Genomic DNA, 20,638 nt, shown 5'->3' on the forward strand with positions numbered 1-20,638 from the left:
AGCATTTTTTTTTCTGTAAGCAAGTCTCTATTGCAATGAGAGAAGCTTAAAAGTTCATAAATGTTCTCATAGAGAGCTGTGATGTTTTTGAGAAGAGAGTTGTGTTAAGACACTCGGTTGGTCTCTGCCTCCATGGGAAAAGATATCTCCTTTAGCCTTCAGGTCCAGTAATCTTGAACTGAAGTAATCTGTGGTAATCTGGATTTATACCAAGTAAAGATGTTTATCTAGTGCAGGTAACAACTTTTTTAGTAACCTTGGTTCAAATTGAATTACAATAGATTGTTGGCACTACATTTGTACAAAACATTCTGCATGCTGTAACAGTTGGATAAGAACATTTATGTTCTGGATTATTTGGTGAGTAAAAAAGCCAAAGGGAGCGTGGGACAGTGGGTCAAGAGGTGATGGGTCCATGGACGCGAAGGGGGGCCAGGGCATTGGGTCCTGTGATCATGGGTCAGATGGGAGTGTGGGCCTCGGGCAGAGTGCCAGGCTGAAAGGCTCTTGGGTGGGCTGTCCACAGATTTTTCCGGGAGTAAAAAGCAATGGAGTCAAGGGTGGGGGAACAGTGGGTGAGGGTGGGATACACACACTGGATGAATTCTCAAAGCCGATTGGGCATCAAAGTAATCCACCGATATAATGTTTTCAAAAAGTGATGATCACCAAGCTGTCTTTGAGAAACCACCAGATTTGGGTGGATCAGCTGTATGTGGAAAAGAGGAGCGAACACGGAAAAACCTAGAAGCAGAATAAACTGTTTAATTGACTGTCGTGACTCACGTACACACAAGTGCACAGGCTGAAGTTGTTCTCAAACACTCCTGCACCTTTTACACTCTGTTTAAAACACTTTCCATAACATCTTTGACTGAAAGGCACAAGTCGGAGGTTGTCAAGTTTGTTCTTAAGAGTCGCTGACACAGTGATAGAAGGCAGCACGAAGCAATGACAGGCAGAAGGAAAAAGGAGAAAGGAAGGGGGGTGGACTACAGACATTAAAAAAAAAAAGACAGAAGCCCTCAGTGGAAGCAGAAAATACCCACAGAGAGAAAAAGAATAAGATTGGCTTGCAAAGGCGGTGAGAAGATGAGAAGAAGCCAAAGAGAGGCAAAGGAAAGAGAGGCCAGGGGGAAAAGGAGAAAGAGTGACTCCGAAAAGAGAAAGCAAAAGAGAGCGAGTTAAAAAGATTACTTTCAGGTTCAGAGACGCTCTTTCTGGCTGTTTACTGGCTGTCACTCAGTGCCTGCCTCCTAGAGAGAGGGACTGCTGGTTCTCATTGGTGTCATTCACCTGCCAATCTGCCTGACAGGGGGACCAGAGGGCCCCATGTTGTGGTGCGGAAACTGTCTGTCAGCCACGCAGCAGCTGCATATGACATCATCCAAGATCAGGTTCGAAACGTTCATACGCAAGCTGAGCGTGTGACAAAAACCATGCACATCATGCATGGCAAAACGCAGAAGCTTGGATTAAGGACATGCCATGCCATGCCATGCCGTCAGTGCTTATTCCTGTGTAAAAGCACACGAGTGTGTGGAGACGAAGCACGATTCCATGCAGACTGTAAACCTCGGCCTTACCAATCCCCTGGTTGTCCCGCCCCTCCGCTGTGCAATCCAGAAGTCCTTGTTACTGGCAGCCAACTGTGGGGCATCTGCACACCAGAGAAGACTCTCGTTCCCATCAGCACACATGAGCAATATGCACAAAGAAACCAAAGAGAAACCACATTTATGTATAAGTCTTGGTAGCAATTAGGCACACATAAACAACACAAATGAAGATAAGCACAAGAATAAACTCTGTCTGGTTTACTCTGGCACAACCGCACATAGCTGACAGAGATGTCTTGGCAACAAGTAAGCGCCCTTCTGTTTCGAGCTAATTTAACAAGATCACTCAAACAAAAGAGACAAAGGCTTGCGCTGTGAATAATGGTTCAGTTTCAGTCGGCTAAAATAATAATGAAAAAAAATCTATTTCTACTTTATGTAGATTACTGTCAACACACTTCAGGGTGTTTTTTTTTTTCTCATTGTGTCATAGAATCACAGCTAAAACACCAGCAATTAGATTTACATCAGATATATTCCAGTAAGCGAGTTGCCTGACTAATGCACATGAGGAAAATCAGAGACTTTGAAGTCAGCAGCAATCAGAGCCATCTCTGCTTGGAGAGTTAACAAGAACACAATTCTCGCTCACTGGTTTTGTTGAGTGTTGTTGGCTGTGTACAATGACTTGGACGCAAAGGGGGGCCAAGGTAAAAGAAAAATCATGGTTGTGTGAAAAAAAGTCTAAAAACAACAGGCTGTTATTGCTTTTTTGTTGTTGTTGTTGTGTTGTTGTTGTTTTTTTTTGTTTTTTTTTTGCTACAACAGGCTCATCAATCAAAAGTATTTTAGTTAGCAACAAGCTATGGTAGTTATCTTCCAGTACAATGACCATTGACTTGCTGCAAGACAAGAATAAAATGTCCAAAAGCACCTATCATTTATTTGTCTGTTTTCTTATGGACTTTCTGAGTTCCAGATCGGTGGTTTAGATTTTGTTGAAACACTTACTTGCCAAAGTCCACATTTGGAGTGCAAAAGTCAATGCGACAAAACTGTGACAGATGATTATCTTCTCCCACAGAGAGTCCCATTCTTTTAAATTTATTCACTCTGAGACTAGCTGAGTCTCTCATGTCTGTTTTGTCCAGGTTGTGGTCAAAAAGCTACAGGTTTAAAGGTCGTTGAGGGAAATAGCGGAAGGCACATTAACAGGGAACAGAATGAAATGGAAATATTATAGCTTTTGAGTCAGTCCATGTCAGCCTTTTTATCTTGGCCAATTTGACGTTCACAGGCCACATTTCAATAACGAGACTCCCATTTGAGCCGAGATTCCTTTGTTTACACACTGTCATCTGGAGGTTAATAACATATTTGCATAACCGACAGGTCGTCAGTTTACATCAGTTGAACAGAAGCATGCGGACCATCTTTGGAGGGAACAGCCTGTTCTGCTGAATGAACCTGCCCCTGCCTGTGATTTGTTGCCTGCTGACAGGTTTGTCCATCGGCAAGAGCAACCAAGAGGCTGTTATTACACCATGGCGGTCCGCAGATTCTTGGAGTGCCTGGCATGAATGCTCAGGGCGCTCGGAATGGCTGCTTACGGTTACGTGTCGCCTGGAGAACAGTGGGTCGCAGCTTACAAAACGGGCTTCCTGCTGTTATTAAGGACAAGCAGAGAGGCTGGACGACATCCATTGTTTCTTTGCTGATCCTTCTTAGGAGTTCATTATTTTAGGAGTAAAAGGAGTAAAATGTGGCAAACGTTTTTTAAAACAATACTGATTAGGAAAATTCTTCCCTTTTTTATGATACTTCACTGAATGAACTGGGTCAGAATATTGTGGACTCACCTTTTTTTTTCTTTTTTTTTTTTTTTACCAATTCGCAAAGAAGAAGCTTTGTATTCCATTGTCAAGAGCAACAAAGTATATTGAACAGGAGTAACTAAGTCCTTAATTTAAATTGGTCTTGCAATTGAAGGTACTTTTTTCCCTTCAGTTACATCAGTTAAGAAATATAAAAGTGCGTCAAAAGTATCACCTAAAATACAAGCATTAGAATGTGCTTATGATGTTGCATGCACTGTGTAAAAAGATCATCTTTTTCCCCTTACTACACGTCTTCTGCTTTAGGATTATAAACGTTGCTTCAATGTTAGGGAAATAATAGTTCTCAACTTTTTTGTTTTGTTGCTTTTCTTTCAAGTCAGGAAATAAACATAATCTTAATATTTGATAAAATTGCCTTTCGAAGTGTTCAATTTCAGCAGTTGCTGGAATTTGAGTCCGTTCCTCCCAACAGAATTAATCCAGCTAAGTCAAGTTGCTGACCTTTCAAGCTGTGATAACATCTTTTCCAGGGAATCAACATGAAAGGCTTTATGTTGACCAGTCTAGAATATAAACTTTGTTGTCTTTCAGACACTGTGCAATAATTTGGTAATATGCTCACGGTCACTGTGCTATTTTTGTCAGACCCATTTGTGCTCAAATTTTAACTTCCTGGCTTAAGATGTCTTAAGATGCTACTTCAATTTTTCCTTGTGTTTTTTCCTCGTGAAGCCATCTGGTTTGCGAAGTACAGCAGTTCCTCATGAAGAAAAACCACCATCCCACAGCTGAGACGGTGTTCTTCCTTTTCTCTTTTTTTTTTCTCCAAAAGTGCCTGTGATCATTACGGCTAAACTACTTAATATCAGTTTCATTAGACCACACAGCGTGTCTCCATAAATTGAGGTCTCTGTTCCTGTGTGCAAATTGTAATCTCGCTTTTTGAAGTTGCTTTTCGAGTAATGGCTTAATTCTTTCTCTCTCTGTGGGCTCTCAGGTTATGTCATCACAGCAATAGTTTCAATGTGGAAAAAATTCAAAAAGTCTTTCCAGCCAACGTCTTCAAAATGTGCTTTGTTTTTGTTCTGGGCTTGACACATAGGTTTTATTTTAAAAGGTGTTAATCACTTAGAAACAGTACTCATCTCCTCCTAAAACGTTCTCATTAACTTATTGTAAGCTTACAGAGCCATGACACCATCATTTGTGGTTTCACAAACCGTTACACATAATAATCGTATTCTATGTAAGAAAATATTTTTAAAAATGAAGATATTTACCCCTCTCCGTTTTTAGGCATTTAAAAAATAACTTTTTTTCACCCCTAATTCTAACTAACTTCAAACAGGAAATGTTAAATCTGCTTTAATGCCGGACTGCAAAATCAAATGATGGCGCCTATGTATACAATGCATGCTAATGACAGCGTCATATCATTAGCATGTTTACTCAATGACTGAATGTCTAACTAGCATTTCAGCTCTTGAAACTTTTCATTCCGGTTCCAGTCTCAGGCAAACTGGCAGAGAAAGTTTGCCTTGCTTGAAAAAAATCAATTGTTTCAGCGACTCTGCTTTGCATTTCTGTATATGAACAGCTAAATTCTGCTGCTAAAAGTGTTGCAGTAGGCTTCTCACTTGGAACCAAATCTAAATATTAAAAAGGGTATGACAGATTTAAGGCAATAATCATTAATAACGTGTTTTAAAAATATTTTATTTTAACAAGCTCAGAGCCATAACGTGGATGAGCTGCTGTTGCGTCCTCTATTTTTCTCTGTGAAAATTAAATTTCTTTCATCTGTCAATTCGATTTTTCATCTTGAAAATATACATATGTAGGCATCTATGAAAAAACACGAGCGGGAATGTTTCACTGTGTAGAGAGCAAAATAGTCACTTTTCATTATTCTCCAGCTCTATTCTTCTGCTCATCTGTTTCTCTTCTTCAATTTTCGGCTTAAAGTGGTGCTGTTATTCCAGATGGCTTTGTTGCTACGAATACGGAGAACAACAAGCACAACTTCACTGGAAATATGAAAATATCTTAGCATGTGGAGGTCATTATGGTTGCCTAAATTGTTTAAGCTCCAGAAAGAAATCTAATCCAGACCTGAAGAGCAATAATAAATTTGTGTGCTCATGCACGAAGGCTCAACGTGTATGCCTCTGCATTTCTTCAGATCTGAGATGTGCAGATTTCAAACACATGTCTGTTTGTTTCTTGGAAAACTTGAAAGCAATTAACGTGCACAAACCCAATTTGCCTTCCATCTGGTTGAAAAGCCCTAAGTGTCTGACTTCTTGCAGATAAATACCAAACAAGAGAGACGCTCAAACTCATACGAGGAAGAGAAAGAACCCAGCTCATGCTTCACTTTCTTACTCTGCACGCTGTTTAATTTTCCTCAGATTAGCCTAGGGAATCCTGTTTTCATTTATTGCTTAGTTGTTCCTTAAATCTGCCTCCAGCGAGTCCTGAAAGTGCCCCGGTGCCAAATGAGCAGCATAAAGCATGCCCCAAAGCATGGCCCGAAACGACAGCCTAACAGCAAAGCTGTCAGCCCATGAGCCAATGCACTAAAACTTGAATGCAGCCGAACAGTGGGGTTTTATAGCTGACAACCCTCAGTCACAAACTCTCTAATGCCCTGTTTAACAAGCTGAAAATCCTTCATTTATTCCGCCTGCATTTCCCTTTATATGAGCTCGTCTATTACAATGCACAAACGGAGGTGGTCTAAAATAAATATACTGTTTTGCTTATGAATTTTTGGTGGGCAAGGAGGTCCAGCGCTATAGCAGTGTCCAGACTTGCGCATAATGTCAGTTGTGTTTTCTTAACTTATTGCATTATGTTCGTAGGCAACATGTGGGGTGCAATGATACAGGCAGAAGAGCATTATATCAACAAATACTTATTAATTTTTATTCTCAAAATAGCTGCAACCCAGATAGGGTGGAGAGCATCTATAAAGAGGTTTTATGTTTTTGCCTTCCAGCAGCAATGCTCCTAAATTTAGGGACGTGGCAATTTGTTACATCTTCTACAGGACACCCTATAACTTTTAACTTTTTCTTGCCACTTGTGAAGTTTGGTTGTGTTAAATTGCTCTGTCCGAGCTGTGGATCTCCGCAGCTCCTCCAGAGTTACCACAGACAATTTACCTGCTACCTTGATCTCATGTGAATTTGCCTGGATGGTGGATGGTCACGCCCTCAGTAGGTTTTCAGTTGTCCTCTGTCCATCTTCACCTACTGACTTACGACTTTGGGATTAGATTTAACCTTTAATAACTCCACTCCGCACTAACGCAGCTGAAGGCCCGTTCTTCTTCATGTGCACCAAAGTCAGCTTGTCAGGATTTCTTGGAAGTGACATCACTACATTTAAAACACGCGGCGATCGGAAGTTTTAAGAATGTCAAACTCTCTGCTGCGTCCTTGAGTTTACACATTAACTCTTGAAAAAGAGTTGGTGATATTTTCATACAGGAAACCTTTCAACCAATTAATTTAGTGTTTTATTTTTGCGTCATTGTGTTTAATCTGTCTGCCTTTGTTTTAGTTTGTTTTATTCTTGAAGCAAGTGTGATTTTAATTTGGGCGCATTAGTACCGGCTCTGTTTTATCCGCTTTAGTTGAACTCTGGTTTGTTCGTCAAGAAAGTCTGATTCGTTTTCGGAGGCGTGAATGCGTAACCAAACTCTGAAGCGGACCACAAGTGCAAACTCTTGTGTGCCTAAAAATCTAGGTCTCAGTTTGGTTGAAGTAAACTTTGGCGCGGTTTGAATGCGTATGTGAATGCAAGTGGTCCGGAGATAGCTCCAAAGACCACGAAGTGGACTATTGCGCTGGTCATTCTGGATAAATACAATCTGAACAAAGGTGCAATTCAATTACTGGAGAGAGAAATGGCTTGTGATCGTTTGAGAGACAAAAGAGAATGCCACAACCAGTAAAATCTGACGCTACTCCATTTTTGTTTTCATTTTGTGAAAACAAAAATGCTGAGGGTTTTGTGCCTATAGTACTTTGTGGTGCAACACCATCACAGTGAGCAGGTTTTCCAATGTGTTTGGATCATTGAAGTGTGAAAATGAACCGAGCCGGGTGCAAAAGTACCCACATAAATACTACTTACTTTAATTTCTGTTTGCTAATGCAACAATTTGGGATATTTCTGGACTCTGTTTACTAATTACGTTTCTTAAGGCAATATAGATTTTATTTAGAGCTATCAGAGAAAAGTGGCCAACTTTTCCAACATTTTCATACAAAATATATACAAATGTAATTTTCTTCTTGTTCACAATTATCTGGCGGTTTCTTTTTGTTGTTGTTGTTGATCTCTCAGACGACATCCCAATACAGGATGATGAAATTTGTGGTTTAAGGGGTGTGAATACTTATCCATTATGTAATCAGCAGTTGGATATCAAGAAGCACATATATTTATAAAGCACAATTCAAATACAATGTTCTGCAAAACGCCAGCTCAAGCGTTAAGAGAGATGTGACTCAGCATTTGCAGGGAAAGCTGAGGAATACGCAGACAACGATCGTTTTAGCCGTTCATAAAAACATATTCAACCTCCTTCACAGCTCTTTCAGACGTAGCTTTTCACTTTTATGATTTCAAATTGGTAAACACATTTATCCTTCGCAGGCTTTCCTGCTTCAGTTTAAGTTTTGGCAAGTGAAGTGCAGCCCAGTTGGTTTGAGATCAGGGGATTTACTGGATCATTGCAGAGTATTACACCTCTTTAGTTTCAGTAACTCCAGGGTTGCCTTAACGGTATGTTTTGGTTTGCTGTCCATCTGAACTGTGGAGCTCTTTCCTGTCAGCTTTGGTGCATGTGTTATTGTTTTACTAGACAGTATGTGCCTTTGCCTTTCCGCCTCACTGAACAGCAGCAGCAGCGCCACTGGAAGCCGAGCACGCTCATGCCATCACACCACCTCCACATGTGGTGAAGATGACGTTGCTGGCCTTAAATCATAATTCATTTGCAGCTTCTTCTTTTTTCCCCCAGTATTTTCTGTCCTGTGTTTCTGGTACAGAATGATCTTTTTCTCATCTGTTTTGAGAACTGGCCTGATTTTTTTTAAGCGTTTTTTTTCTACTTTTACAACCGTGATGGCTTTATGATCAGTTTGCACAATATTTTGATCTTTCCTCTGCTGGACGAGATGGATCTCTACTACAAAAAACATGTTTTTTTTATTTTTTTTTATTTTACTAAGCCCAGAACAATGAATTTCTCCCAAAATCTGTCACAATTTTTACAGCTCTGATATTGATGTGTTTTTTTTATTATATATATATATATATATTTTTTTTTAATGGTTCTAAGGATGTTTTAATTCACTGGAATAGAAGGTTCATTTACCTGCAAGTTTAAAGCAAAACGTTTTATAGGCACCTACCACTGAGGGACTTCTACTTGCCGAAATAATCATGGAAAAGCTCAGAGCAGTTAATAATATGCAGAGCCTGACACATTTATTGCTTTTAAAAGGTCTTTAAAAATGAAACGATCTTGTATTGCAGTAGCAGAGTCTTAAACTAAAGATTTCAATCCAAGCTTTAATTTGAGCACATTTACTCAGCAGGGAAAAATGTTAAAGATGTAAGGCATTTTATTTCATTTTTAAATAAAAAATAATTAGTTGCACCCCGCTAGTTTAGTACAGTGTCTTTTTGACACTGGGAAAGCACTAATGACAGCAATAATATTTAACTATGTTGGAGAATACGTAGAGGGGTCTTTTCACTCTTCCTGTTTCACATGTCAAAGTCCTTTCTTGTACCCACCCCAAAAATTTAGTGTTTGGTTTAGACAAGGGAGCTAAGGTAGATGTGGAATAAGGTGACATTTGTGTCTTCTGAAACATTTATTTATTGAGGGCCCATTTTTAGCTTACTGGCAGAGGCCACTGCATGTTAAAGTAAAATATCCTGGTATTTGAAGCTTTGGAGGTGAATCTGAAAGAAAAACAGGCCTGGAGCTCCACAGATCCTCCTCCATGCTCAACAATAGGCTTAATGTAGTTTTCCACGCATTCATCCTTTTTGTTATCAAATTTACATTAATCTGATCAAAGCAAGATTTAACTAGCTGGGGATTATGTTAAAAACAATTATTTCTTCAAATTTTTCAATTGGATTTTTCAGATCAGTCCAGTTTGAGATCATCTTGCTGCAATAGAAAATTTGTTTGTTTTATGACCTTATCAGCCAGATCTACATAGAAATGTCACCAAGTATGGAAGAGAAGATGTTCACATTCCAGTTCTTGCTGATTATGTTCCTTTGAGGGACACATATTTAGATAAAGTAACACAGACCCATGTGGGAGCACACAGTTCCACCACCACTTCTGCATGGACTAGCTTGGCATTTTTTTTTTCTTTTTGTTCATCTTTTCACATGTCACAACTACAAAAGTCAATTTTTTTTTACAAATAAAAATCTGACAAACTCGTTTGAATTCATCACCTTATAATGTGACGTCACAGAGCATCAAATGTCTTTCAGTCGTCAGGATTAGTAGCGCATCACACGTCTTGCAAAACAAGACGTGTGGTGGAAAATTAACACTGAACATCACCTTAATGGCACCATTATCCATGGTTCAACATGACGGCAGCGTCGTGGTATAGGGATGCCCTCAGGAAGCTGGATGGAGCTCTATGCAGACTGAATTCTGGAAGAAAACATGCTGCAGGCTGCAGAAGACTGGAGTCAGTGGAGCTTGTTAATCTGTCAGCACCACAATGAGCCTAAATACACTCCTGAAATGCTTTGACCAAAGTATATATTTATGTCAGAAGTGAAAATAATTCACCCTCTAGGTGTGCGGAGCTGGAATATACAAACAGCAAAAGCAGTCATGTGCAATTTTCTTAGACAATGTTTCAGTACTTTTGGACGGTTTACCTCACTCAGACCTATAGAAAAATAAATTGAGGTTAGTATTTCTAAGCTGATAGAATATTGAAAGGACAACATTTGCAATTGTACATACACGAATTCAGATTGAAGAAAAAGATGGAGTGAAGAGATAAAATGGTATAAGGATGAGGGGGTGGCGCCTCTGTTCCGCCATCGTAATCACAACAGATTGGATGAAGTCCTCATCGGCGTTACGCTGTCCCAGTCACAGTCCCGTGAAACCAGCACCGTGCCCTCCCCACACACACACTATATGCCTCCCCCGCCTTTCAAAACAATGGTGTCACTTCTGAGAGCCAAAGAGACTCGCAAGGCATGCTGCATCATGGATATTAGCTATGGGGATCACTTGTTTAAAACAAGAGATCAGAGGTGTGCTTTTGCAGCCTGTCAAGCACCAGCAGCACATGGCCACGTTTGAAGTTTTGACTCCTTGCGGTACACACGTCTGTCTTTTGCTTTCAGGCTGGTCGGCGACGGCGAGGACATCCGTGTAGGTTCGTACAGGCATTCCAGCCCGTCTCCGCTTGTATATTACCGCTGTGTTTTGTTTTCATCATAGGTTTCAGCACTCTCTGTGGCAGCGTGGAGCGTTCTTTCCACTTCATTTCATTTTACAACATGTCCTGTGGGGTGCTGTTTTACCATCTCGGAGAGAAGATTTTAAATCAGTTTTAGATGCCCTAATCACACACCAAAGAAGGTTCTGTATTAAGTGGGTCGACTTTATGAGTTGTGGTCATATTTTCCAGCTAAGAATAGTTTGCCTGTTTGTTTCTCTGTTTTTCCACCCTCCAATTTAGCAATTTAACGTGGGAGACTAGTGTGTGCTCCACCTTGTTTCTCGTATCTTGACAACAAACTGTTGTGGCCTCTTCTGAGAATTACCAGTTAAGCGAAAACAAAACCTGGATCAGATGCGATCATCCTTACCTCCCCACACACACCCCACCTCCCAACTATTTTCTTTGAGCGTGTTTTTATAGCCACAGGAGGACATATTTATGTTCAACGCCATGGCAGGGTTGGAATCCTCAAGAGTGCCGTGATGCGGACAGGAAACCCTGAATCGCTCTCCAGCCCAAACATCATACGGCGTTTACCCCCTCTTCCCACCCGCTCCTCTAAAACAACAGCTTTGACACGATCTGCACCACGTCGCTCGTAACTTGAGAGTAACCTGCCAGACATCGGCGCTCAGAGGGATTCTTTGCGAGAGTCAATCAGAAGACTGATTCATGAAGGAGAAGATCAGGTCGGGAAGATGGTGCAGAAGATTCTCCCTGGTGCAACAGTGCCTAGGCCAGCTCAAGGTGGCAGACAACAAAAACTGTCCACCTTAATATGTTGTGGCACAATCACACACAAAGTCTTGCTACCTTCTTCATTTGGTCATAGAAATGCAGTCGGGTAAACATCTGTCAGCCATTGCCTCCTCTCCTCCACCCCCTCCTCCTACCTACTTCCAGCAGTTCATTTTGACCTCTGACCCTCAGTCGAAGAAAGAGCAACTGTGACTTTCTTGCAAAAACTCTGCACAGACTTTAACTTTTTTGACAAGTAGCTCAAAAAAGATTTAGGGCTTTGACTGTGCATGGATAGGCCTGTGTTAAACGTCATACCTATATTAACATCATTGCACCATGATACAGAAAAGCGATAACTCTTTGTGTTGTTTGAGCTCTTCAGCAAAACACAAAATTGGTCATTTTCCGATTCTTTTTTTTTTTTTTTTCATATCTTTTATAAGAGAAACATTCATGCAGCATCACAGATCCTCCACTGTACTTAACCGGCAGCATGAGATATTTTTCCACACATGCGTTCTTTGTTTTAGCCAAGACCCACATGGGGCGTTTGTTCCACAAAAGCTCAGTCTTAGTTTCTAAGTCACTCTCAAGCTGGTTAGCAGATAGAAAGTGTCTCGTAGTTGCCATAGAAACAGGGTAAAACCCAAAACGGCACTCAAAGGTAACATTATCTTGTAGTGATTTGGAGATTTTTTTACGTGTCCAATGGATTTATTTGTATTTTTATCTAATTTTTTGAAAGCTGTTTTCCGAAGGTAAAAGAGTTGAAGTTGTGTCATTTCTGCATCATAAAGATTTTATTTCATCTTTCCTGTTCCTCATCCTGCTCAGTCAATTAGTCAGAAGCTCTGTTCTGCCACCATGGCAGCCACCCTACCTCCCACAGGACCACCAGACCAGCACCACGGACCCAAGGACACACACCAGAGCTCTCATCAGCTCGCCCACTCCCACCTATCTCAGGGGCCTCAGGTTTCTCCGCAGTCCCTGCCGTCGCCTCTGCTTCCAGCAGCCCACCAACCCCGCTCACCCCCCGCTCCAGGCTTCCCTCTTTCTCCACATCAATTACGGCCTCTCCCCGTTGCCAGAGCCCTCAGCTCTACGACCCCTGGGGTTACCGAGTCAGGGGGGTCAGAGGTCAATCTCCCCACTGCCAGCCCAGGCATCTCTCAGAAGTTTCCGGCCCTGCGCCTGAAACCCTGCGGTCGTAAGGGGCAACACCCACACGACCCTCAGGCGGCCAGGGAGAAACACCAAAAAAATCCCCCCACCACTGCTGCAAACAATGGCGTGCCACAGTCAGCCTGGAGAAGTTAGCTGGTTCTCTTAAGTGATGCATGCAGATTCAGTTTTATGCCAAAGAATAAAAAATAAATGCTGCTTGTTCTCCAGATGATTCTTTTATTTTCTTTTTTGGTTAAGATTCCAAGATTAATTTTATGTTGAATGTGTGTGTCTTGTTTGCATCTTCCTATGGGATAAATATGGGAGACAGTGTATTGAATATTGAACAATTTAAACAGTAAATACTAAGTTCCCTAAGTACCACCCTAAAGGAGCGTACCACTGAACAAACATGAGGAATGATTGGATGCTCAAATTCCAGTGTGACTGCCATTAACTTAAGTCCTACTATGACTTAAAATTTAAAAGTGGGTTATTTGACATTTGCATTTCTGACTAAATCAAAGCTCATTAGTTCTTTCACACATAAGGAACTACACAATATTTAGCAAACATGTTGCTACAGTGTTTTAAAGCACAAATTGCAAAGATAATTAGCTTATGTTGCTCATACCACATACACACCAGTGCTGTGACATACTTTCTTCTAGACCATTCAGACTTTGGCTCGATGTTCAGGCCATTGATATGCTGGAATCCGACATTCTGATGCTAGCTTCATTCTTTTTGCAAATTTCCTGTGCAAAATGACAAAAAACAAAACAAAAAAACAATCTCAACATTGTGCTAATTTCATTATTCACTGTAAAACTGGACTGTCTTGAGGGACACGCTCTGACACAGTTTGTGGAGTGTGTTGCTAATAGTTTTCAATAGATTTTCCCAGCGGAGGTGAGAATCTCCGCAACTCCTCTAGCGTTAGCATGAACATCTCTGCTGCTTCCCTGATAAAATATTCTCCTGGCCTGCCAGTTGAGTGGACATGCCTGGGTAGTTTTGCAGTTGTGACATTCTCTTATTTTTAATTGATGGATTAAGAGTGATAAAAAATTTTTTAGAATGCCATAATGGCTGCAAATAACCCTTAATTTATTATTTCTATTATCACAATGTCTCTAAAACTATCAGCTAAAATCTGTAAGGTAGGATGGTGAGAGTCAATCTAACTGGCTAAATTTAAACACTGGATCAAATGCAAATATGACTTTGCACAAATATCATGACAAATATTAATAACCCTGTCTGTTTATGTTGTCTAAATGTCCTCTGAAGCCTTCACAGAACAGATGAAAACAATTGGTTGCAGTGGATTTCATTTCGGTGGGATCCGAATAAGGAGGGATTAAAAAAAATTACGCACTTTTCAGATTCCTACTTGTAAAGAAAAAAATATTTGCCAATATTCTGGTCAACTTTTAGCTTGCCTATTGTTTAAAATCCAATAAAGCACAATGAGTTTTGTATTTGTAGCACGACAAAACTCAATGCAACCAAGTTAAGATGATATAAAAACAGTAAATGGTAAATGGCCTGTACTTGCAAAGCTTTTTATCAAATGCACATCACAACAACAATCGTTCATTCGCTCACTCATGCACACATCCACATGCTAAAAGGCAGATTGTATGCAAACTGAGCTCGGAGACATAAAAAAACAACGATTTTTCACATATGGATTTTGGAAATATTTGAATTTCCTGGGCACCTTTGCTGGAAGACAGGGCCAATAAAACCAAAATAATGTTTTTGCATCAATTTTTATGTGAGTAAAAAAGGGACATCTCAACAGCCTTGAATTTACGCTCACTGTGGCAGCTCCCCCACTCCATAAATCTCTTTAAATTGATTACTAATCAACCACAGATATTAAAGAAGGGGGCAGATTTTCACTGATTCGGTGGTAAATTTCACAATGAAAGGCCAGCAGTCTATAAAGATGTATCACACAGTCAGGCAGGTTAAACAGCATGTCAATGGCTCTGGTCGCTTGGTTGAGCACACAGCCTTGATGCGAAGCACAGCTGTATTTCTGTCGTGGATCCCAGAGCTAACAGTATCAATATCAGACACATTATTGCTAATGGGAGAGCCAGAGGCTGGAGGGAAAGCGGGAGACAGAGAGCCTGCAGAGGGACGGTATCTCTATTGATTAGCTGGGGAAAAAAAGGACCTCCACTCCAGTCCGCTCCCTGTTCAGACATATGGGGTAATAAGGACCACTCTTCCCCACTGCTGCTCATCCCATCTCCCCGCACCCCCTAGCAGAGAGCCTTTTAATCAGCCCCCGGGGGAATACATGGATATGATATGGGAGAGAAAGAAAGAGGAAAAGGAGACAGGGTGAGAGGAGTCCATTAGTGAAGCCGACACAATAGCTGCAGAAACAAACCTGACACATGGACGGTTGCTTCATGCACTCGAAATATGGGGGACATGAGTGACAGGCACGAACATTTTTAATGTGCTTGCATGTTTTTCATTTGGAAACAAAATATATTTCAAGTTTCAACCACTTTTTGGTGACTTATAGAGGCGGTCATGGTCCACATGACATCTAAGCTGATGGCACTCCAGAGTTTCCAGAGGGTCAGTTTTCTCCCTGAGCCAGGGCTATTTTCCTCTGTTTATGTATAAGAGCCTTTCTGTTTTCTTTTCCAGCCAGAAGGATGCCAATCTCAGCGAGCCAGACTAACTTTATCAAAGCGGCCATCTCAGACGCTGACATCGAGTCCACAACTATGTTTCATGCTGAAAAGACATGAAAAAGAAAGCTGTCGTCGCCTCACCCCTTCGCTGGCCTCTCAGCCTCTCAGGCTCTCTTGAGAGATGGTGAGAGAAAGGGAAGTAAGGCGGAAGATAATTCAAGAGTGGTTAAAACAAGTTTTAATGTGACTCGAAACTCCGAATAAAGTGCCAGACAACATGTTTAGGTTTATTTTAAAACAAAATAACACAGATGTGAATGAAGTGGTAAGATTTCAATTAAGAAGCCGCAGTTTCTGTGAAGCGAAGTACAAAATCACTGGAAAGCGCTTGTGTTGCGTAAAACATGTGCAACAGCGCCCTCTCGTGGCAGATAAGATTTGAGCACGTTTTGGAGCAACTGCAGATTCAAAGTTTCACACCAGACTTTTTTTTTGTTAAGTTCCTCAAACTCACTTGGATATTGACATCTGTAGAAAAATGCTGCGGTGTTATGGTGTTGATTTCCCATAACATTTTATGAAATTTGAATAAAATCTACTTTACCAAACAAAGCCTTGTACAGACATGAGTCTTAGAACATCACACAAAACTTGAGCAATTTTTCAAAGTTCAGTTCATCTATCTATCTATCTATCTATCTATCTATCTATCTATCTATCTATCTATCTATCTATCTATCTATCTATCTATCTATCTATCTATCTATCTATCTATCTATCTATCTATCTATCTATCTATCTATCTATCTATCTATCTATCTATCTATCTATCTATCTATCTATCTATCTATCTATCTATCTATCTATCTATCTATCTATCTATCTATCTATCTATCTATCTATCTATCTATCTATCTATCTATCTATCTATCTATCTATCTATCTATCTATCTATCTATCTATCTATCTATCTATCTATCTATCTATCTATCTATCTATCTATCTATCTTTTTTTTTCAATAATCAAACCTCTAATAGGCGTTTTGTCCTGTATGATGGCAGGCAAATATTGGAGAAATATTTGAGAACACTTAACATATTTTTATTAAAACTAGGGAACAATAAAACACCTGAAAGCAATGTGTGAATCAGTCCACGCCATGTCACGTATGTTAAAGTCTGTCTGTAATATTGTTTCCTAATAGGAGTTAATTACCTCCATTTCTGAACCTCTTGTGATGTCACATTGTGAAGCAGTTTTTCTCTTTAAAATATTGTACTTTTTTCCAATTCCCACTGGAAAATTTATGCTTTATTACCCACTTGTATTTTCTGTCACTCTAAAACTAGGCTAGATATCATAATGTTGAACATGCTGAGCAAAAGTGGCAAGGTTGAGCTAAAACGAGCAACAACAGTCCTGTAATACTGTCAATAGGACTTTTATTATTGTTGAAGGAGCAAGGCAGAACTACTCCTTAATGTAACACATGTTTTCTGCTGACCTGAGGGACACATTAGGTCTGTTTATTCAATCAGCGTTATAACAGGACTGGAAAGGGGGGATGGAGGTGAGGAGGGTGGCTGGATTTGGACGGAGGAGAGCAGTTTTCATCAATACGCGTCAATTGGCAAGGAATAATCCTGATGTGAAATTTCTTCCATATGCCCCCGCTGCGGGGCGCCAAAGAGTCTGCCAAAGCGTTCTCCATAGAGTCTGTAAGGGCATTTGTTCTCTGTGATTGGCTGATGAGCTTGGAAGCAGCTGGAGAGAGGGACCAATAATGAACTCGTATATTGAGTCTCCAATTCCATTGGCTTAGAGTGGGTGTCAATCAAGCAGCGATCGGGGTCTGAAGAGAGAGATCGGGCCAGTTGGTTGTTTTGCACTCTGGAGGACGGAGCTCTGCAGCAGAGAGTTGCTGAAACACACTCGCACTGCTACTGATCACCGAGCTGAGGACTATGCTCTGCATTTATATTTAACAAATAATAATAATAATAATAATAATAATAATAATAATAATAATAATAATAATAATAATAATAATAATAATTTTTTGCATTAGTATTTTTTACTACAAACTTTAGATATTTACAAATACCAAATTTGGAATTTCTTGTTATTTATTTAAAGTGGTGATAATGTGGTGTTACTAAATGCAAATTTATTTATTTGTTTTATTATTATTGTTGTTATTAGTAGTAGTGGTAGTATCAATAATAATAATAATAATAATAATAATAATAATAATAATAATAATAATAATAATAATAATAATAATAGCCAATGTTATTATTATTAGAAATACAGAAGTTGTAACAATGATAATAATAATAATGATTCTTATTCTTATTTTTATTATTGTTGTTGTTGTCATTATTATTATTATTATTATTATTATTATTATTATTATTATTATTATTATTATTATTATTATTATTATTATTACTATTATTATTGTTGTTGTTATTAAATATTTGATTATTGTTTGCATTGTGTTTTATCTACTTATAATATATTATTTAGATAGATAGATAGATAGATAGATAGATAGATAGATAGATAGATAGATAGATAGATAGATAGATAGATAGATAGATAGATAGATAGATAGATAGATAGATAGATAGATAGATAGATAGATAGATAGATAGATAGATTAAATTTGATGAGGTGTCAGTGGTATGCTCATACTTAACCCCTCATAACTACTAAACTAACAATTTTATAACTCACAGAATTACTACGTGTGTCCAACTTCACAGCAAGCCAAGCTGCCTCCATTTTTTTTTCTTAGACACACGCGCGTGCGCATTAGTCTGCTATTACGTCATGCGCGGCTCCTCCAATCAGCGTCGCTCTGAGAAGGGCTACGTAGTGTGTGATTTAGGAGTCCTCCCTCAATAAATCTGTCCGAACTTCGCAAAGTTGATTTGAATGTGCTCGTTTCACTTCGTTACTGAAAGTTGTCTCGGATTAATGAAGTGACAGCGCGCTGGCGTCAGATCAGTCGGAGCTCAGAGTGCTAAGCTTCCCGAACGGCACGCGAGGCGGAGCGGTTCGGGTCTGGACCTCGTCTGAGCCGCGCAGCCCCGTCACTGACGCTTTCGTGAGGCGAAACTCAGATGTCATGTGCTGTCAAGGATCAGTTTCTTCCTCTTTCTGTTTAGAAGCGTTTTTTTTTTTTTTTTTTTTGCATGTACCTCATATTTAAGATGGAGGGATGGGTGTGTTTCTTGTTTGCATGTAATTTAATCTCACAGTTGATAATCTTAAAGTCGATTGCCAGACACTGAGTTTGTTGGTGTATTCTAGGGACACTAACCAGAGATGTTTGTCTTGAGATACAATATTTAAGTTATTTTATTAAATTAATGAAACAGTTAACATATTTTATGTGTTGTATTTTGAAATTGAGGACACGGTTAAAATAATTTCTCGGTGTGTCATATAAACCCTGTCTACAGAACATTATTTTTGAACAGACAGTGCGTTTCCACTGATGCACATTATGTAGGCTAATCTAGGGCAGGAAAATTTCAGTGTTTTCTATCTTTGTGTGCTTTTGCAAATCGGAGTTTCACTTTCTGTTTGCGATTAATAAAGTATTTTGTCAGTAATGTATTTAATGACGTTCAGTTTCACTTCTCTCACTTTCTAGTCAAAGTAGATTAGTAAAATTAATTGCGTCTCCCCATCTATTTAGTTTAATGGATCGTTTTTAAGGTCTTTTAACAATTGTAGTCAGTGTGAACAGTTTGTAAGGATTCTGCTTACAAACTGATTGTGAAGATTTTCTCTTAAAAATGAATTGAATTGTTATATAAAGCATTTTCTACCAACAACTACGTGTCCATTTACACATTTGTTACAGTTTCATTCAAAGTCCAAAACAGCTTTTAAAAGCATCAGTTCAGCAATTACCAAATTGTGACAGCAGGGGTCGCAGGTGGATCACTAACAAATTACACACACGGACACAGTGCATTTCACCTGCTCGTTCAATCATCTGAATTTACATTTTGTAAGTATAATATCTACATGTAATGTCTTTTGTTGTTGTTGTTGTTGTTGCTTATTTGTCAATATCGACTTATTCTTATTTTGTAAAGGAAGCCAGGTCTTTCTTTGCCCATGTGCTAAATTGCTAAATAAAAAAAATATTTTGATATATTTTTTAGACAATGCAAAACTTAATTAATAAAACCAGCTTTTTACAGATAAAAGTAATCTAAAAGATCCAGTACTGCATCAGCACTTGGGATTTTGGTAAAAGGTATTTATTTATTTATTTATACTGTCATAAATAAATAAATGATTTTATTTACTCATAAAAGTAAATAAACCCTGCCTTTTTTTTTCAAGCCTAGTTTACCGTATGTGCATAAATGCATCACAAACACATCGTTCCAAGACAATGTACAACCACGCTAAGTTTTAACAACCTTTTCCTCTCTTCTGGCATCAGTCAAGAATATTTGTTCATACAATCCTGCAGAGACCTTGAATTGTGTCTGGTGAAAAACCCTGACTGTCCCAAGTATAGCTTTATCTACTGTCCTACTGCATGGATGTATTCTGTCCTTTTTTAACCTAAATAATTATTCTTTGATTTGTGCCAAACAATCAGTCAGGCATCAGGTAAGAGTGTTCAAAAGAGGCAAAGAATGAAAAAGAAAACCCTGCAGTTTACACAAAAGTCTCACTGAAATAGCATGTGAATAAATTGAGACTGACACTGATATTACAGGTTGTACTTAAAAAGGCTTCCATCTTACAATTCTCAAATTCTCCTGACACAGAAAATATATTTTCAAAACATATCACGCTCAAGTCCTGTGATGAAGATGAGGGACTTTAGAATACATAACATAATTAGACCTCTTTGCTTATTACTTGAAGATATTTCACCTCTGATCCAAAAGGCTTTCTCAGTTCTGAACATGTCTTTTAGCAAAAGACATGTTTTTTTTGCTAAAAGAACATGTCTTTTAGCAAAAGACATGTTCAGACATGTTGAATTGTTATATAAAGCACTTTCTACTAACTGGAGGGTAATAGAGAGGCAACATTAAAAATATACAATTAAGGAAGCTGAGGTCTTTCCAGGTCTTTCAGACTGCCATTAAATTGCATCTGC

Source organism: Poeciliopsis prolifica, unplaced genomic scaffold (assembly GCF_027474105.1).
Source record: "Poeciliopsis prolifica strain line A6 unplaced genomic scaffold, Auburn_PproV2 SCAFFOLD052, whole genome shotgun sequence".
NCBI lineage: Eukaryota > Metazoa > Chordata > Actinopteri > Cyprinodontiformes > Poeciliidae > Poeciliopsis > Poeciliopsis prolifica.